Source organism: Amia ocellicauda, chromosome 1, assembly GCF_036373705.1.
Source record: "Amia ocellicauda isolate fAmiCal2 chromosome 1, fAmiCal2.hap1, whole genome shotgun sequence".
Classification (NCBI taxonomy): Eukaryota; Metazoa; Chordata; class Actinopteri; order Amiiformes; family Amiidae; genus Amia; species Amia ocellicauda.
The window spans coordinates 3,123,037-3,143,957 of NC_089850.1; positions in this window are offsets into that span (position 1 = coordinate 3,123,037).

Here is a 20,921-nt window from a genome sequence, read left to right on the forward strand (position 1 = left end):
GGTTCCGGTTTGGGCTACAGAGCTACAGGTTGAGCTGTGGCAGCGAGTTACTGGTTCAGGTGAGAGAGAGAGAGAGAGAGAAAGAGGTTGTGCGCTGTTCTTTATACGTCTGTCCGATCAATAGGTGATTGGTTCTTGAGTTTTTGAGATTGGATTTCGGTTTCAGCCCCCAGTGTCCTATTGGAGGGGGGCTTGATTTATGACTGATGTCAATCTTTTGGAAATGCCGGTTGGCCCGGGTTCGTAGCTCTATGTCGGGATTTCGGCTCTCGTCCACTTCAAAGAGTTTTTTATTACCTACAGGCCCCTTTCTCCAGACATCTCATAGCAGGATTCCAAACTATTTGGCCTATTCTCGGTGCCATCCTCCCCAAAACTGTCACTTTGATGTAAACCAGTTCCAAGCTGATGAGTTAAGGAAATCTGATAACTTTGGGGGGGGAGAGGTCTTCTTTAGATCAGTGCTTCAGCTCAGAGCTAAAATGCTCTTATCAAAATACACCCAACATAACGCTACAGTGGTCTATAGTGGTTTATTAGGGAATAGGTCATGACACTACTTCTCAAAAGTTTTATGACACCTCAATTGTTCCAGTTTTTATTGACATTTAAGCAGTTTAATGTCTCAATGTATTCTTTCTACAATGGAAATCAAATATTGTTTGGAAAGTTTTTCCCAGCACTGTTGCAGAAGTTCACACAAATGTGTTGCATTTGTAGGTTGCTTTTTCTTTCACCCTTCTGTCCAGTTCATCCCATGTTTTGGGTCATTATTTTGCTGTAGGATGAACCTTTGAAAAACTAGGCGTACACCAGAGGGTACTGCATGGTGCTTCAAAATGCTGTGATAGCCGTTTTGGTTCAGGGTGCCACTCACTTTGTGAAAGTCCCAACTCTGTATCCAGCAAAAGAGCCCCAGACCATCATGCTTCGTCCTCCATGTTTGACAGGTGGTATCACACACTGAGGAACCATCCTTTCGACGGCCTTCAAAAACCATGTGTGATGAAGTAGTCCACTGGCAGCGCTTCATATGCCCAGGCAAGCCTATTTCTTACTGAGACTTGCTTACTTCGACCAGTGTTAAGCTGTGCTTGAAGCTGTTGTCCTGTGAGCCACCTATCACACAAGCTGTTGATTCTCAGAAACTTGTCTTCTGATTCTGTTGTGGCTTTGGGTCTGTCAGACCTCTTCCTGTCAGAGTTTCCTCCAGTTTCCAAGTGCCTTTTGATGGTGTAGGAAACTGTACTTAAAAACTGTGCTTAAACGGCAATAAAAACTGGAAAATTGGGGGTGTTCTGAAACTTTTGACCAGTAGTGTATTTCATGATTTTAATCAGTTTTTTTGTTTCTATTTGTAGTCCTGGAAGCTTTCTAAATAATAATTCAGAATTCTGCTCTGTAATTTTCCCACATTATTTATAAGAGGATTCATTTAATCAAATGAATTTCAATCATGATTTTAAAAATCTGTCATGTAGGAACTCACTTAAAATGTTGAGAGTTGATGTGCAGAATATGCTCTACATTAAATTCAGAACATTTCATAAAAATAATTTTGCTTATGGTTTCATTGTGTATGTCTTTGTCCTTTTGTGTCAAAGTTAAGCTTGATTAATTAAATTCTCCTCAATTAAAATATTTTTCAGAATATGGTTTTAATGTTCCCTTCTAGGACACACTCCTTATCAACAGTGATAAATTGTTCCATTTGGTATGTTTAAATATTGAAATTAACATGTTTTGCCTCCCAAAATAATAATACTCTATCTATCACCATACATGTTGATTAGCACAGATTGTTTGTACAGCCTCTGTCAAGAAGCGTAGTAAGAACCATGGTCCAAGTGGGGAGCACGTCAATTCATCCCCGAAAATTCACCCCGGTGACAATTCGTCCCCGTGACAGTTCATCCCTGCATCAATTTGCCCCCATAATTATATGTTCTCCACTTGAGCATTTGTAACCATGAGTGCATTCACTTATTGTACAGCCATAGAATACACATACACCGATCAGCCATAACATTATGACCACTGACAGGTGAAGTGAATAACACTGATAATCTCGTTGTCATGGCACCTGTCAGTGGGTTGGATATATTAGGCAGCAAGTTAATTTTTTTCCTCAAAGTTGACGTGTTAGAAGCAGGAAAAATGGGCAAGCGTAAAGATCTGAGTGACTTTGACAAGGGCCAAATTGTGATGGCTAGACAACTGGGTCAGAGCATCTCCAAAACTGCAGCTCTTGTGGGGTGTTCCCGGTCTGCAGTGGTCAGTACCTATCAAAAGTGGTCCAATGAAGGAAAAGCGGTGAACCGGCGACAGGGTCATGGGCAGCCAAGGTTCATTGATGCACATGGGGAGCGAAGGCTGGCCCGTGTGGTTCGATCCAACAGACGAGCTACTGTAGCTCAAATTGCTGAAAAAGTTAATGCTGGTTCTGATAGAAAGGTGTCAGAACACACAGTGCATCGCAGTTTGTTGTGTATGGGGCTGCATAGCCACAGACCAGTCAGGGTGCCCATGCTGACCCCTGTCCACTGCCGAAAGTACCTACAATGGGCACATAAGCATCAGAACTGGACCATGGAGCAATTGAAGAAGGTGGCCTGGTCTGATGAATCACGAGATCAAGGTGTTGACTTGGCCTCCAATTTCCCCAGATCTCAATCCAGTCAAGCATCTGTGGGATTAGCTGGACAAACAAGTCCAATCCATGGAGGCCCCACCTCGCAATTTACAGGACTTAAAGGATCTGCTGCTAACGTCTTGGTGCCAGATACCACAGCACACCTTCAGAGGTCTAGTGGAGTCCATGCCACGATGAGTCAGGGCTGTTTTGGGGGGAAAAGGGGGACCTACACAATATTAGGCCGGTGGTCATAATGTTATGGCTGATCGGTGTATATATATATATATATATATATATATATATATATATACTCAGCAAAAAAGAAACGTCCTCTCACTTTCAACTGGTTTTATTTTCAGCAAACTTAACATGTAAATATTTGTATGAACATAAAAAGATTCAACAACTAAGACATAAATTGAACAAGTTTCACAGACATGTGACTAACAGAAATGGAATCACGTGTCCCTGAACAAAGTGGGGGTCAAAATCAAAAGTAACATTCAGTATCTGGTGTGGAAACCAGCTGCATTTGCCAGTTCTTGCTGTGAGATGTAACCCCACTCTTCCACCAAGTCACTAGCAAGTTCCTGGACATTTCTGAGGGAATGGCCCTAGCCCTCACCCTCAAACAGGTCCCAGACGTGCTCAATGGGATTGAGATTTGGGCTCTTCACTGGCCATGGCAGAACAATGACATTCCTGTCCAGTGAAGGTGGGTTTGTGCAAATAGGCGACGTTGTTGCCGATGATGTCTGGTAAGGACCTGCCTTACAACAGGCCTACAGGCCCTCAGTCCAGCCTCTCTCAGCCTATTGCCGACAGTCTGAGCACTGCTGGAGGGATTGTGTGCTCTTGGTGTAACTCGTAACTCAATCAGCTGTCCTTCCTGTCTCCCTGTAGCGCTGTATGGACATTGCAATTTAATGCCCTGGCCACATCTGCAGTCCTCATGCCACCTTGCAGCATGCCTAAGGCATGTTCACACAGATGAGCAGGGACCCTGGGCATCTTTCTTTTGGTGTTTTTCAGAGTCAGTAGAAATGTCTCTTTAGTGTCCTAAGTTTTTATAACTGTGACCTTAATTGCCTACCGTCTGTAAGCTGGAAAACATTGTTTAAACCCTTTACAATAAAGATCTGTAAAGTTATTTGGATTTTTACAGAATTATCTTTAAAATACAGTGTCCTGAAAAAGGGAAACAGACCAGGGTGTGCATTCTTGACTGGGGGTAGCAAGGTGCACAGGAGGGCAAGAAGAATCGGACAGCGCGAGAGAGTGGAAGAATAGGAGAAAGAAGGGTGAAGTTGATAGTTGACGGATTCACTGGCTTGAGACCCTTTTTCTGGACCTGGACCATATTATATTATTACACTATATTGTGTTGACCATGTACCACAACTGGATCATTTACTGCATTTTATGTTTTAATGTTATACTAATGTTTCTTTAATATTTTCAATTTACATTTGTAGTTATAAGTTATAAGTATGTTCTCTAGTTTTCATTAATATATTTTATATCATCATATTATTATTATTATAAATAAGTATTCATTATTAATATTAATTATAATAATATTTTGTTTGAACCTCATTGATATATGATTTGTATACACATTAACAAGAGTTTTTAGAATGTTTTTGTTATTTATTCTTTAAATATTTGGATACCTTGAAACTTATCTATAAAAAACAGACATCGATTTATTGCTGAAGTTTATTTGACTTGGTAAAGTGAGAAACCATTCTGAAACCACTCCCCTTCCCTTCCCAACCAAACAGAAAGCTAGAGAAATTGACAGTTTTGGACACACATTTAGTGTTTTTTCGTAATGGGATATTTTGCAGGTAATTTTTTTTTTTGTATTTGGTACCAGGAAAGCTTTCACTTAAACTCGCAACGCGATAACATTGATTTGGTCCAGCACTAGCCCTTTTAATCAAGGTAATCATTGCAATAAGTTCTGTCTTATCTAAAGGCACTAGTCTTTTGGAAACAATACCTACCATTGTTTCTACAGTACAACCAGTCAAGTGAAATCCTGTTCCTTATCGCTAATATGCTCAGCTAAAACAAAATGAAAGAAAAGAAAGTTACCGACATTCAGAGTTCTCACTATAGTTGCAAAATGATTGTATCTCACTGGCTTATACTACATGTATAAAAATAATCTGATTCTTGTACCTGTACTGCTTTTACTGCCTTCTGTGTAGTTAGGTCTAAAGAAAAAGAGAAATAAGCAAGGTAGTAAACAAAGTGGGAAAAGCACAGTAACCTGTGTCCTAATAAAGTGTCTTGTGACATCACTGCAGGAACTGTGCTAAAAGGTTTCTTAATGAAACTGGTTAACAATAAACACATTTTGGAAATATGTTGGGATACCTTGGAGAATGCAGTTTACTGGTGAGCAAAGTAAATGTCAATGTAAATGTATTATAAGTATATAATACGATAACCTCTTTGGTAGATGAGTGTGCTATATGCATTGATGTTGAGAACCAATGAGAAGTAATGGTGGGCAATTTCCCTTGATAAATGTATTCAGTTAGCTAAACTGTTTAATCTTGTATATTCTTTAAATATAACATCTCAAATCCAATCATATCGGAGAAGTTAAAACCTGAGAAATAAAACAATGTGACTTTAAATATGCACTTAAACATAGACCAAGCTTCTTTAACCATACCACATGAAATATATGATTGTCATTATTGACACATTTCAAAAAACAAAATAATTCTGGTGTTGTCTAGCTTGTGTTAGGTCCACTAAGAAACACTTTATTTACATAAAATGTATGATTAGTGAGATCAAATGTATTGACGTAAAATATGAATGAGAAAGTTATCAATCTTTATGAAGCAAGTTATAAATTATGAATGTGTCTGTCACAAATTCATATTAAAGATGTCTGAGATAAAAATAGTATTAGCTTGCTGTACTGACTGGTTTTAATAAAGTACAGCATTGGAGGGATTTCATGACAGAATGTGTTGAGTTTTACAGGACCAGTTTCAGGAAAGACAGATTCTCCAAAGCACTATAAAAGGTTCTACTAATAAATACTTTAGCAATGAGTAAAAGTGAAAAACACATCACTCACTTATAACTCGGTTAATGAAGTTTGACCCTATGCTCATTGATATTGTTTGTACTATCTGTTAATCATGAATATAGCATACATATAATAATGTTATAAATAATATTAATATAAAAAAAAATGCTATACCTTGCCAACAACAAATTTATTTTATTACAGTATATAAGATGATCTGCATTCCTTGGGCTTTGGCTAGATATTTCTGTTTACTTCAAAATAAGTCAATTTAAGTTTATTTTATTGGATTACTTCAAACATAATTTGGACATTGATTATATCATCTGCATTGAATATTGTCTGTAGGTAGAAAGGGAGGATCTTTATATATATATATACACTCACCTAAAGGATTATTAGGAACACCTGTTCAATTTCTCATTAATGCAATTATCTAACCAACCAATCACATGGCAGTTGCTTCAATGCATTTAGGGGTGTGGTCCTGGTCAAGACAATCTCCTGAACTCCAAACTGAATGTCTGAATGGGAAAGAAAGGTGATTTAAGCAATTTTGAGCGTGGCATGGTTGTTGGTGCCAGGCGGGCCGGTCTGAGTATTTCACAATCTGCTCAGTTACTGGGATTTTCACGCACAACCATTTCTAGGGTTTACAAAGAATGGTGTGAAAAGGGAAAAACATCCAGTATGCGGCAGTCCTGTGGGCGAAAATGCCTTGTTGATGCTAGAGGTCAGAGGAGAATGGGCCGACTCATTCAAGCTGATAGAAGAGCAACTTTGACTGAAATAACCACTCGTTACAACCGAGGTATGCAGCAAAGCATTTGTGAAGCCACAACACGTACAACCTTGAGGCGGATGGGCTACAACAGCAGAAGACCCCACCGGGTACCACTCATCTCCACTACAAATAGGAAAAAGAGGCTACAATTTGCACAAGCTCACCAAAATTGGACAGTTGAAGACTGGAAAAATGTTGCCTGGTCTGATGAGTCTCGATTTCTGTTGAGACATTCAGATGGTAGAGTCAGAATTTGGCGTAAACAGAATGAGAACATGGGTCCATCATGCTTTGTTACCACTGTGCAGGCTGGTGGTAGTGGTGTAATGGTGTGGGGGATGTTTTCTTGGCACACTTTAGGCCCCTTAGTGCCAACTGGGCATCGTTTAAATGCCACGGCCTACCTGAGCATTGTTTCTGACCATGTCCATCCCTTTATGACCACCATGTACCCATCCTCTGATGGCTACTTCCAGCAGGATAATGCACCAAAGGTCACAAAGGTCGAATCATTTCAAATTGGTTTCTTGAACATGACAATGAGTTCACTGTACTAAACTGGCCCCCACAGTCACCAGATCTCAACCCAATAGAGCATCTTTGGGATGTGGTGGAACGGGAGCTTCGTGCCCTGGATGTGCATCCCACAAATCTCCATCAACTGCAAGATGCTATCCTATCAATATGGGCCAACATTTCTAAAGAATGCTTTCAGCACCTTGTTGAATCAATGCCACGTAGAATTAAGGCAGTTCTGAAGGCGAAAGGGAGGCAAAAACACTATATTAGTATGGTGTTCCTAATAATCTTTTAGGTGAGTGTATATATATATATATATATATATATATATATATATACACTGCTCAAAAAAATTAAGGGAACGCTTAATTCACATATCGGATCTCGATGAATGAAATATATTAAAGATCAAAATCTTTACTGTACATTGTGTAATTCGTTGAGAACAAAATGACGTAACAACGGTCTATGGAAACCAAAATCACCAACCGATTGAGGGCTGGATTCAAACTCACTTCGAAAATCAAAGTAAACAATTGAAATCACAGGCTGTTCCAACTTGCGTGAATTTCATCATGGCAACACATAATGTGACTCAGTAGTGTGTTTGGCCCCCACGTGCCTGTATGCACTCCCGACAATGTCTGGGCATGCTCCTGATGAGACGGCGGATGGTGTCCTGGGGGATCTCCTCCCAGACCTGGATCAGGGCATCAGTGAGCTCCTGGTCTGTGGCGCTACTTGGCGGAATCGGATGCACTGATAGATAACGTCCCAAAGGTTCTCAATTGGATTCAGGTCTGGGGAACGTGAGGGCCAGTCAATGGCATCAATGCCTTCGTCATCCAGGAACTGCCTACACACTCTGGCCACATGAGGCCGGGCATTGTCCTGCACCAGGAGGAACCCAGGGCCCACTGCACCAGCGTAAGGTCTGACGATGGGTCTGAGGATTTCATCCCGGTACCTAACAGCAGTCAGGGTACCGTTGGCTAGCATGTGGAGGTCTGTGCGACCCTCCAAGGATATGCCTCCCCAGACCATCACTGACCCACAGCCAAACCGGTCATGCTGGATGATGTTGCAGGCAGCATAACGTTCACCACGGCGTCTCCAGACTTTTTCACGTCTGTCACATGTGCTCAGTGTGAACCTGCTCTCATCTGTGAAGAGAATGGGGTGCCAATGGTGGACCTGCCAATTCTGGTGTTCTCTGGCGAATGCCAATCAAGCTGCACGGTGCTGGGCTGTGAGCACAGGTCCCACTAGAGGATGTTGGGCCCTCATGCCACCCTCATGGAGTCTGTTTCTGACAGTTTGGTCTGGAGGTCATTTTGTAGGGCTCTGTCAGTGCTCCTCCTGTTCCTCCTCGCACAAATGAGCAAATGTCCTGCTGCTGGGTTGATGCCCTTCTACGGCCCTGTCCAGCTCTTCTCATGTAACGGCCCATCTCTTGGTATCTCCCCCATGCTCTTGAGACTGTACTGGGAGACACAGCAAACCTTCTTGCGACGGCACATATGGATATGCCATCCTGGAGGAGCTGAACTACCTGTGCAACCTGAATGGGCTGCAGGTACCAACCTCATGCTACCAGTAGTGACAAGGACACTAGCAAAATGCAAAACTAGAGTCAGTCAGGAAGGATAAGGAGAGAGCAATTGTCTGTGGCCACCACCTGCAAAACCATTCCCTTTTTGGGGGTTGTCTTGCTGTTGCCTCTCCAGTGCACCTGTTGTAACATTCATTTGCACCAAAACAGGTGACATTGATTCGCTTAGGCTTCCTAACTGGACAGATTGATATCCCTGAAGTTTAATTGACTTGGTGTTATACTGTGATGATTACATATGTGTTCCCTTAATTTTTTTGAGCAGTGTATATTACTGCAGGAAAAAGCAACAGTTAAGTGGATACTAGAGTCTGCTATACCTTGAAGACTTTTGATTGAAAGGAGGTACAAGTATTTTGGAAACATTGCACCAGGGAGACATAAACTCTGTGCTGTGTGTACCAGGTACAAAAGAGGCTGTATTATGTATTAAAATGACCTAACATTTTTGTAAGTGGGAAGTACATATATAAATGTTTTGGCTTTTCCAATATAAACTGCCTTGCCAGGACCCTTTTACTATGGCGAGTGGATGATCCTAAGTATGTTATACAGTTGAACTTTGAAGTTAAAAAAGCTCCCAAAAGGGAGTATGGGACATTGCCTTGCACAATAGGAAGTGCTGAAAACTCATAACAAAACTACCGATATGCCCTTACTCTTTTGCCATTCACCTAGCTGGAAGACGCTCTTAGTAAGTACACTCCCACTGAGTATATGCTTTTTAGTTTGAAAACTCTTAAAAAATACATCATCATGCTCGGGATCCACATCATTCTCATCCTGCTCTTGCGTAGTATGGGAAGGGTTGTGTTCATCACCAGGAGAAGGGATGTCGTCACCACTGTTGCCTGTCAGGTCTACGTCTGCATCTCCCTGTGCCTCTTCGTCCTCACCATCTCCCAACTGACACTCATGGCTCCCCTATCTAGTGACAAGTAGTGACACCTCTCCCTTTGGACTAGAAAGTTGGCAGCTGCCCCTTTCCAGGGTTTTCTGTGCGTGTTCTTTGTGGAGTGTGTTGTTTGTATTAATCCTATTTTTCCACAGGGTTTTTCCTTACAGGGGGGTGAGACGTGTGCTCGATACCCATCTCTAGACACACCAGATGTGCCTCTTCTGGCATCTTATTATACTTATTATAGTAATTCAGCAAGCCCAGATACACCTTCAGTTCAGTTAAATTGAGGACCCAACCTCGACTAGTGATAGCTTTTACCTTGTCTTGAACTGGATGTAGCCCTTTGGCATCCACACAGTGTCAGGTACTGCACTTAATTTGCCAGGAATATACACTTACCTCTCTTCAGCCGTAAGCCTGCCCTTTTTAGTCTACTCAGCATCTCCTCCAATTTCTGCAATTGTTCTACAGTTGTTGCCCCTTTTTTCATTGTATATCAACATACTGCAACCTTTGGAATGTTCTGTAACAGTCCCTCCATGGTTCTCTGACAGAGAGCAGGTGCAGACAAAACTCCAAAAGGAAATCATTTATATGTGATCACTGTTAGATCATTTTTAGATAGTTCCAGCACTTTGTTTGCTACAGATGACTCCAATTTAGTGAACTGTTTCCCCCCAGTAAACAAATCCTCAATTCTGGGATTGAATACTGTTCCAAAGATGATACTCGATTCACTGTCAGTGTTTGTAATCTCCACAGATGGAGCCATCAGGCTTTAACACTGACACAATGGGTGCTGCCCATTCAAAATATCTGACAGGTTAAATTATTTTCTCTTTCATAAGCCATTCAATTTCTGCCTCCACTTTTGGCTTCATAGCATTAGGAACTAATCTAGGTCTAACAAATCTTGGTCTAACAAATTCTTTCTACAAAAGGATGCCGGACCCCATTTTAGAACATAAGAACATATGAAAGTTTACAAATGAGAGGAGGCCATTCGACCCATCATGCTTGTTTGGTGTCCATTAATAACTAAGTGATCCAAGGATCCTATGCAGTCTATTTTTAAATGTTCCCAAATTTTCAGCTTCAACCACATCACTGGGGAGTTTGTTCCAGATTGTGACTACTCTCTGTGTAAAGAAGTGTCTACTGTTTTCTGTCTTGTATATATTTGTCCCGTATATATTTATTTGCTGATTTCATAGCTTGTGCAATCTTAAGTGCATTTTTAAAAGTCATATTTTTTTCTGATATTAAGCTACATTCTTGGTGAAGCTACATTCATTTTGGCTTGGATGACCTTCAATGTATCCAGCTCATCTTTAAAAACTTTGTCATGCTGCTCTAGTACATCTGGTTATGTCACAGACTCACTGGTTTAATGTGATGGATGTTTCTCCAATCCAAGTAAATCTCCACCCTGCCACTCCCTAACCGATTTGACTTGTTATTTATATTCCACTATTACATCTGCCTCTCCGACTACTATAATGCTTTCACCTTAAAGGTTTGTAGACTAATCTGTGCCTTTTTCAGTTCAGGTGCCCTGCTTTCTTCCCATCCAGCAGTGTATTCCTTCTCGTGCATTAATGTAACACTACAACCAGTGTTGATCTCAAACTTCACGTCTTTTCCATTGATTTTCAGAAACACAACAGTCTTTTCTGTATAAAATTATGAGGAAAAATATTTGTTGGCTGCTAACTCAAATATTCCAAAAGGCACTTAGAACAGGGGATTTACCAACTTACTGGAAGACAGCAAATGTTATATCAAAGGGGACAAAACTGAGCCAGGAAATTACAGACCAATCAGTCTCACCTGCATTTGTATTATTATTATTATTTTTTTTTTTTTATTATTATTATTTTTTTTTTTTTTTTATTATTATTATTAATTAATTTATTTATTTATTTATTTAATTTCTTGGCAGACGCACTTATCCAGGGCGACTTACAACATAAGCACAATACAAAGTGCAAGAATACAGTTCAGTACAAGGCATCAAACATTACAAATTCAAATTTACATTATACAAAGCAATTAAAAGTATAATACATTTTACAACTTCCAATTTACACAGGTAAGTACAATAAGTGAGGTCATACATCCTGGAAAGTAAAAGCTAAGTGCTGTCAAGATGTTAGGTCACAGTCAAGGGCTATGGGAAAGGGAGCAAGGGGGAAATCAATAATACAAGTATTAGTAATGAAATAAGCATGATAAAATGTTGTGAAGTGTTATCTTACAGGAGAGTAAAAGGACTAATATTACAAGTACTGTCTGAAAAGATGTGTCTTGAGAAAGCGCCGGAAGGAGGTCAAGGACTTTGACTTCGGTGGGAAGGTCGTTCCACCATTTAGGGGCCAGGGATGAGAAGGAGCGGCTCTGGAGGAAGGGGAGTGGAGAGGAGGCAGAGTTAGTCTTCTGGCACCGGAAGACCGCAGTGGTCTGGAGGGGATGTATGGAGAGATGAGGGACTTAAGGTAGCTTGGTGCAGTGTGGTCGAGACAGTGGTAGGTGAGGGTCAATTCAGGGTAATGTAAGTAGATAGATTATTAACTGGTTGATGTATAGGAAACAGAGGGTGTCAATTATAGGAGTTGCTTCTGGAGTGAGGTTGTTAGTGGAGTTCCACAGGGATCAGTAGTGCCTTTGCTATTTCTAATCTATATTAATGATCTGGACTCTGGGATAGTTAGCAAACTTGTCAGATTTGCAGATGATACTAAAATAGGTGGCTCAGCAGATACAATCTCAGCAGCACAGGTTATTCAAAGGGACTTAGATAATATTCAGTTGTGGGCCGACACCTGGCAGATGAAATTCAACATGGACAAGTGCAAGGTATTACATGCAGGTAACAAAAATGTCCACTATAATTACACTATGGGAGGAATAGAACTAGATGAAATAACGCATGAGAAAGACCTAGGAGTCTACGTGAACTCCTCACTTTCTCCATCCAAACAATGTGGGGAAGCAATAAAAAAAGGCAAACAGAATGTTAGGGTATATTGTCAAAAGTGTAGAATTTAAAACAAGGGAAGTAATGTTAAGACTGTACAATGCACTAGTTAGAGCTCATCTGGATACTGTGGACAGTTCTGGGGCAGTTCAGAGAAGAGCAACCAGACTTATTTCAGGTCTGAAGGCAGGAAATCTGAAATCTGATTGGCCCCCATTCAATCAATCGTCGACGAGAAGAGCAACCGGAGAATTCTTCACAACGATCACAGATGCAATTCCACCCCCAAACAATTGGCGGCACTGCGGCAGTAATGTGTCGATGTAACTTGGGAGAAGAAGCAGTGCTTGAAACTAATGTGCGAAATCGATGGGAATCGCCAAAAAAAGGAAGAAGAAGAAGTGCTTTGGCTTGAGCGATACCAGAACATTCTTCTCTGACGTTATGCCAGTACGCGGGAGAACAGTTATCCAACTTGAAAACAATTCGTGGTGAGTCACAAATCCTCGTGTTGGTTGTCATTAAAATATGAAAGGATATTTAGCTGCTGCTCTTACTTATTTTAGGTTTGTTAACTAAATTGTGGAAGAAGCACTGTCGAAGTAAACCAATAAACTTGTAAGCCACTAAATTTGTTAGCAATGTTAACATGTTTTTGCTAAGATAGCGCTAGCAAAGATTCTATAGTTGACTTTATCAAACGTCTGTGGCGCTAACTTTAGGGTTTTTGCATGCACTAACCGCCTCGTATGTATTTATACCTTTGTGATAATGTTAATTATCGTGTTTGGCAGATATAGTGAGCATGAAAAAAAAGGGACAGACACAGGGAGCCATTCAGAGGTTTTTTACAAAATTAACCGATGATACCACTGAAAGTGAGGGTTTAAGCAAGGAGAGGTCAGAGGACAGAATCAACCAGAAGGCAGCTGAGGACCAGGGTAGCCCAAACCCCTCTTCACCAGGTCAGAGAAAACATGATGTAGGCAAAGCCAGATAATAGACACAATGCAATGTATTAAATGGTATTCATTGAAATTGCAACGAGGAGAAATGTACTGCTTGCTGAGGGTCTGAAAATAATGACGCCAAAATGGATGTTTCTGCTCATATTAACCTAATTTTCAGAAGAATGCATGCTGATGTCTCGCTGATGTCAAGTAACGTATACAGTTCAACTTTAGCTGTCATTGTTACCCTTTCTAGGTTAACATGATTAATGTTGTATGGATTGCATTTTATTATTTTATTTCTTAAACAGAACTAAATTTATAGTTATCAGATGGCATGTTGATGGCATGTTGAATAGAAGACCTCTTCCCCCCCCCAGAGTTATCAGATTTCCTTAGCTCATCAGCTTGGAACTGGTTTGCATCAAAGTGACAGTTTTGGAGAGGATGGCACCGAGAAGAGGCCAAATAGTTTGGAATCCTGCTATGAAATGTCTGGAGAAAGGGGCCTGTAGGTGATAAAAACTCTTTGAAGTGGATGAGAGCCGAAATCCCGACATAGAGCTACGAACCCAGGCCAACCGGCATTTCCAAAAGATGGCATGGATTGACATCAGTCATAAATCAAGCCCCCCTCCAATAGGACACTGGGGGCTGAAACCGAAATCCAATCTCAAAAATTCAAGAACCAATCACCTATTGATCTGACAGACTATAAAGAACAGCGCACGGCTTTCTCTCTCTCTCTCTCTCACCTAAACCAGAAACTCGCTGCCACAGCTCAACCTGTAGCTCTGTTGCCAGAACCGGAACCAGAAACCAACCAAGTCTTTGCCGGCAACAGAAGAGTTAAACTGGGAGAAGGAGATTGAGCCGTACGAAGAATTCTTTTAAAGGACTTTATTAAATAAAGAACTTTACAGACTGCGCTGCCCGCCTGTGCCCACCTGATCAGTGGAGTTTTACAGCTGAACAATTGACTAAGTCGACTGTATACACAAGTGTTCAGTCATGTAAATAGCTATTTGAGTCTTAAGAAACTTGACCCTTGGAACAAACAGGGCCCTGCTTTCCTCAAAGACTTCGTCTTCAAGTAACTACGGTGGAACCCTGCTTACAAAGAAGATTTTGTGCACAACCTTGGAGCCTTCAAACCAGTGGAAAATCTGTTTGGAAAAAGACTCTACATTCGCGAAACCCCAACTTCCAGGTGCATCGACTGAGTGGAAGTTCTTGGACAAAGCCGAACCAGACTGCCTTTGTTCCAAACCACACGGACCTCGTGCCGTGTGCTGTTATCTGAGCCCGAAGACAGAGAGGCCTCTCTGCGACGAAGTTCAGATAAGTTTAACAGTTTGGAGTTCATGATTCATGACATTTGAGAAATCAATCAGAAATGTTAATCTGTGATTCATAACTCTAGAATGTGTAATATCACTTAGTTTTCTTAAATATAAATGTGTGTTGCATTAAACTGTTTTGTTGATAATTTTAGAAATAAAATCTGTCAACCCCGAGAAATATCTTCTCATTCCTGTTTAACTGTTTAGTCTGAAATTGACACAAGTTAATAGACACCAGATTATAGGTGGCCCTGCCTATCCTTAATCATTGAATAATAATCAGTTAAGGGAAATTGTGGTAACAAGTAATGATAGGATCTTTCTCGGCACCTAAACGTAAATGAGACTGATATATATATAACGAGAAGTTACCTGACATAAATACTAACCTGCGTAGTTATTTAATGTCTGACTAACAATACTAACGAGAGACTCACCTTCGTCTTACTAACCGGTATTGTAGTCAATGTGTTTATAACCTTTTTTGTTTAATGATTTGTGTTATCATATGCGATCCCATGGTCTTTGATTTGGTCACGGAAGTGATTTGTCTTTGATTTGTTGATCTAGAGTTGAATTTTAATTAGTTTTTCCCTTTTGTATAATTAGTGTAGTGCTACATTTAGTCTTTGTTTTGAATAAATTTGACAATTTATATCTTAGGAATTGGTGTCTGCGTCCAATTATTACAGAAATTGAGTTCTACAAGATTCCAGGATTCGTGATAAGGTGATACTATAAATTCACTTCTTTAATTGAAATTTATAAGTGTACCTTACGCTACAGAGCATTTGAAAAAGGAATGACTGCCGAAGTGTATTTGCACCGTACTGAATACATTATTTTGTGTGCTTGAATGTACCTTGTACTTGGCCCCTGAATGTAACATGTGGCCCCTTAATGGCCCCTGTTACAGAAAAATCCTAGAACCACCACTGTCTGAAGGGAATGTCCTACTGAGAGACTGAGGGAACTTTTCACCCTGGAACAGAGGAGACTACGTGGGGACTTGATTCAAGTCTTCAAAATCATGAAAGGCATCGATCACATCAAACCAGAGGAGCTTTTCCAGATCAGCAAGGACACATGGACCCTGGGACACAAATGGAAATTGGGTTTCAAGGCATTCAAGACAGAAAACAGGAGACACTTCTTTACACAGAGTCGTCACAATCTGGAACAAACTCCCCAGTGATGTGGTTGAAGCTGAAAATTTGGGAACATTTAAAAATAGACTACATAGGATCCTTGGATCACTTAGTTATTAATGGACACCAAACAAGCACGATGGGTCGAATGGCCTCCTCTCATTTGTAAACTTTCATATGTTCTTATGTTCTAAAATGGTGTCCGGCTTTCTTTTGAGATGGTCAATTTGCAGCCGCCCTCCTGCATGCTGTTACATGGAACAGCAGATCTTGTTTGCATATCCTGTATATATTTATTTGCCGATTTCATAGCTTGTGCAATCTTAAGTGCATTTTTAAAAGTCATATTTTTTTCTGATATTAAACGGCTCTGAATACGGTCATCATTGACACTGCACACTAACCTATTCCTCAATATTTGTGAGAGTGTGTTGCCATAATTACAATCCTTAGATAACTTGCTCAGCTCAACTTGCTGCATATTCAGCTATTGACGCATATGCTCATTTGCTTTGACCTTGCCGGTATTGCAATGCTATATTTCTAGGACCAATGGCATTATGCAGACGATACAACTGTCTGCTCAGTCCCTGCTGGAGACAGACATTGTTATTGTCTATTTCATTGGATTGTGGATACATTTGTCTTTGCCTATGATTCTGCTGGTCTCCCCCTGCCTGATTAGCTGGAAGCACATTCAATCAGAGGCATAGCAAAATCTTGGGTCCTCTTTCAAGGTGTGCCAATGTCTAAAGTTTGTGCAGTATGCTGGGTTACGCTGTACACATACATTTTGTTTTATAGGCTTGATGTTTTGAGTTCCACTCCTTCTTCTCAAGTGTTAATTTGGGGTTTGGCAGAGCTGTTGGAGATGCTCTAATTTTGGCTCTACGTTATATTCTGATAAGTGAGATATATCTGCCCTTGAGGTCTTGAGGTTCATTGCATTTCTTGCTCACTCCCTGTCCCTTGGAAGTCATGCTTGTCCTACTCCACTGTGTGTTCTCCAGCAAGCATGTTGGTTGATAGTCCATCCTCTCAATGACTTTGATACACAATATCCCATACTCCCTTTTGGGAACTATTTTCAACTTGAAATATAACATTGGGTTGCAGATGTAGCCTTCTGATTCTGAAAGAGAAAATACTGGAAAGGACCTTGGCTACACTTATTTTCTAATCAGTGTATGAATCTTTGCCCTATACATAGATTATTTGGGTCCCACAATCATCTCTATGAAATATTTAATATTAAATTATTTAAAAAATAAACATTATAGGCCTTATTCCAGCTATGGATTTTATTTATTTAATTATTTATAGACAGATGCCTTTATCCAGGGCACAGGTTATAAAGAGAAATTCAAAATTGCCATACAAAATTCAAATAAAGCAAAGTAGAGAAGTTAAAATGTAGATTATATTTACAGTTTTTATCAAATACAGTGCATACATCCTAGTTCAAATAGGTAACCATTGCAGACATGATGAGGTGAAGTCCTAGGTATGAACTAAAGGGAAGGGGCAGAAATCACAAACAAACAACAGAAGTTCTAGCAATCTATAAATAAGACAGCAGCATAATGAAACAGTTATATATTCACTACCGGTCAAAAGTTTTAGAAGACAATAATTTTTCCAGTTTTTACTGTAATTTAAGCACAGTTTTTAAGTACAGTTTCCTACACCATCAAAAGGCACTTGGACACTGGAGGAAACTCTGACAGGAAGAGGTCTGACAGACCCACAACAGAATCAAAACAGAGTCAACAGCTTGCGTGATAAGCGGCTCACAGGACAACAGCTTCAAGCACAACTTAACACTTGTTGAAGTTAGCAAGTCTCAGTTTCAACTGTGAAGAGAAGACTTCGAGCTGCAGGTTTGACAGGTCGAGTGGCAGTAAGAAAGCCATTGCAAAGATGGCAATAAAAGGAAAAGAGGCTTACCTGGGCCATGAAGCACCACCAGTGGACTACTGAAGACAGGAAGAAGGTCTTATGGACCAGTGAATCGATGAATGAAAATTTGAAATCTTCGGTTCATCAAGCAGGGTTTTTGTATGCTTTTGAGAAGGTGAAAGGATGGTTCCTCAGTGTGTGACAGCAACTGTCAAACATGGAGGAGGTGATGGTCTGGGGCTCTTTTGCTGGATCCAGATTCGGCAACTTGCACAGAGTGAGTGGCACCCTGAACCAAAACGGCTACCACAGCATTTTGCAGCACCATGCAGTACCCTCTGGTGTACGCCTAGTTAGTCAGGGGTTCATCCTACAGCAAGATAATGACCCAAAACACGGGATGAACTGGACAGAAGGGTGAAAGAAAAAGCAACCTACAAGTGCAACAACTTCTGCAACAGTGTTGGGAAGAGCTTTCTGAACAATATTTGATTTCCATTGTAGAAAGTATACATTGAGACATTAAGCGTATATTTCAATAAAAACTGGAAAAATTGAGGTGTTTTAAAACTTTTGACCGGTAGTGTATATAGTGCAAAAATACAGCAGTGCTGAACAGCTCAGGAGAATAAGCTGCTAAATTCTAAGTACTGTCTAAACAGATGTGCCTGACCTCAGTGGGAAAGTCGTTCCACCACTTTGGGGCCAGGGCTGAAAAGAAGCGGGCTCTGGAGGAAGGGGAGCAGAGAGGAGGACAAAGTTAGAAGGGGAGTTTAAGGCAGAGGAGATCCAGGACTGTGGGGAGGAGGGACAGGTAGAATGAGAAATAAGAGGGCAGAGAGAATCAAGGGAGCAGGTGAGGGAGGAGAAAAAGGTGGAAGTAGCCCAGTCAAAAGATAGATGGGAAGTAGAACTAGCAGGAAGAGGTGACAGGGAGAGGTGAGTTCTACTGCATGGATAGTTGAGAGGAGAGAAAGGGGGGAACAGAGAAGACGAGGGAAGGGGAGAGCAGCAGTACTGTCCCCCTTCCCTTCCCAGTTGGACAAGGACAGTGGGACAGGACAAACAGAGAGGACATGGTGCAGGTGTAGTTGAGTTCTCAGGGGAGATCCATGTCTCAGTGGGAGCAAAAGATGAAGTCGGCCTTGTTGGAAGCTGAGTAGAAGTAGGAGGAGGAGGAGGGGATAGGCAGAGAGATGAGGTTGGAGGGATTAGTAAAGTAGTGGCGAGCAGGGGGCCGCTGAGAGGAAGGGGAGAGTAGGACAGGAATCGGAGCGATGGTCATATCAGCCTAGTGATGACGTGTGGCATTCTATTGTTGCGCTAATCTCGCTTGGAGCGCATTTCTCGGCCTCCCAGTTTCCATTCCTACCTGATATGTTGATATAGTACTGGGTGCTCTTTCCAAGGCCCCTCTTTGAGACACTTCACTGAGCTGAGTTTTTTTTAAAGACTGCGTTTTTGCTGTCCATCATGTCTGCAAAATACATGAGTGATCTGCATGCATTGTCACACTGCAGTTTAACCCTGCATTCCTTCCTGAAGTAATCTCTCCATTCCACTTTAGCAGGCCATTGATGGCTTTCCATCAACCTGACTTCACATTGAAGAATGAGAATCATTTGCTATTGCTATTCCCCTGCTCTTGCCCCTGCTCCTGTTTTCTGTTTGGAGTGAAGTGCAGGTCTCTGTATTCGTAACCCCTCACCCTTTGGGTAGTATCCTCAATTGGAGAGACAATGATAGGTTGTGATAATGATGCAACCCTGGTTAGCTGAGGAAGAGGATACTGCTCAAAGGCCACAATGTCACAAGTGAGCCTTTTTTGGTCCGGCAAAAAAGAAAATAAACTTTTTTAAATAAAAGACTGTATGTATTCCACAGCGTATACAGCAAGCAGGGAAGGGCTACTTGGGTGAGAGTGTAGAGTAGCCTATAGGCAGCTTTGTTAGACAACTCAATTAATGGTTCCCATGGTAACGACATATGCCCCTTCCCCTTTGGATAGTATCCTCTTTCTCTGATAATCAGGGTTGCATTCACAACTTATCTTTATCTATCATCGATGCTCATGTAAAATAAGCTTTGGTGTCAGTGGGTTAATTTCCTGCTCATAAATGAATAAATGTGTCGTCTTTTAATTTCCTAAACTATTATACTATAAAACTATAAAACTATAAAACTGCACTTTTATGTATATATATAATTTTATGTACTTTTTCCTCAAATTCTATAATTTGTTCCAGTTTATAAATAAATATGTAATTGTATAGATAGTGTTTATGTCTGGGTTCAAACAAGTAAAGAGATTTGTTGTGTTAAATCATGATGTGGGGGTGGAAGCCCTGGATGATTTCTGACCATATAAATAGAGCTGGAGGTGTAGAGATTTTTGCTGCTCAAAAGGTAATGTTTTGCGTCATCTGAACCTTTCAAAGGGAAAGATACTAAATAATTGCTGGCTTCAGATTGTCCTAAACATCAGAATATTGATTGCTAAAAGGATTTTAATGGATGGTTTCTAACTTTAGAAATGGAGCTTGGTATTGCTTGCATAGGCAGTATTGTGGGATATTCAAAAATGGAGCTGTTTTTTCAAATGAGATGAACATAAACGTAAGGGAAATACACAACACATACCTAGTAACATTGAAGTGGATTTTGTTTTGTTTTGTTATGAACAAGTAAAGCACAATCATTTATAATTCCATATATTTTGGACAGTAGGTTGCATACAAGCTGAACTGTAAACCAGCACTTATTATATTATATATTTTCTAATTGTCAATATTTTGTATGCTTTAATGCCATAATAAGATTAACCTATTCGTCTTTTAATTACAGGTGCTCTGTGGTCTAAATGTTAGGGGGGTGGGGAAATTGTATCTATTACATGGCATAATAGTGATGACATAATGACAAAGACCTTAAATCCATCTCTTTCTGTCCTCTCTGTTGCTTTATGACTGGCAGGTACAACAATAAAGATACATTATCTTTCAATTAGAAAACATAACATATTGCAGCACTTGCTTTACACCATGTTATGATAGAAAGGCATTCATCAAAAAAGTATGACATACAAACACAACAAT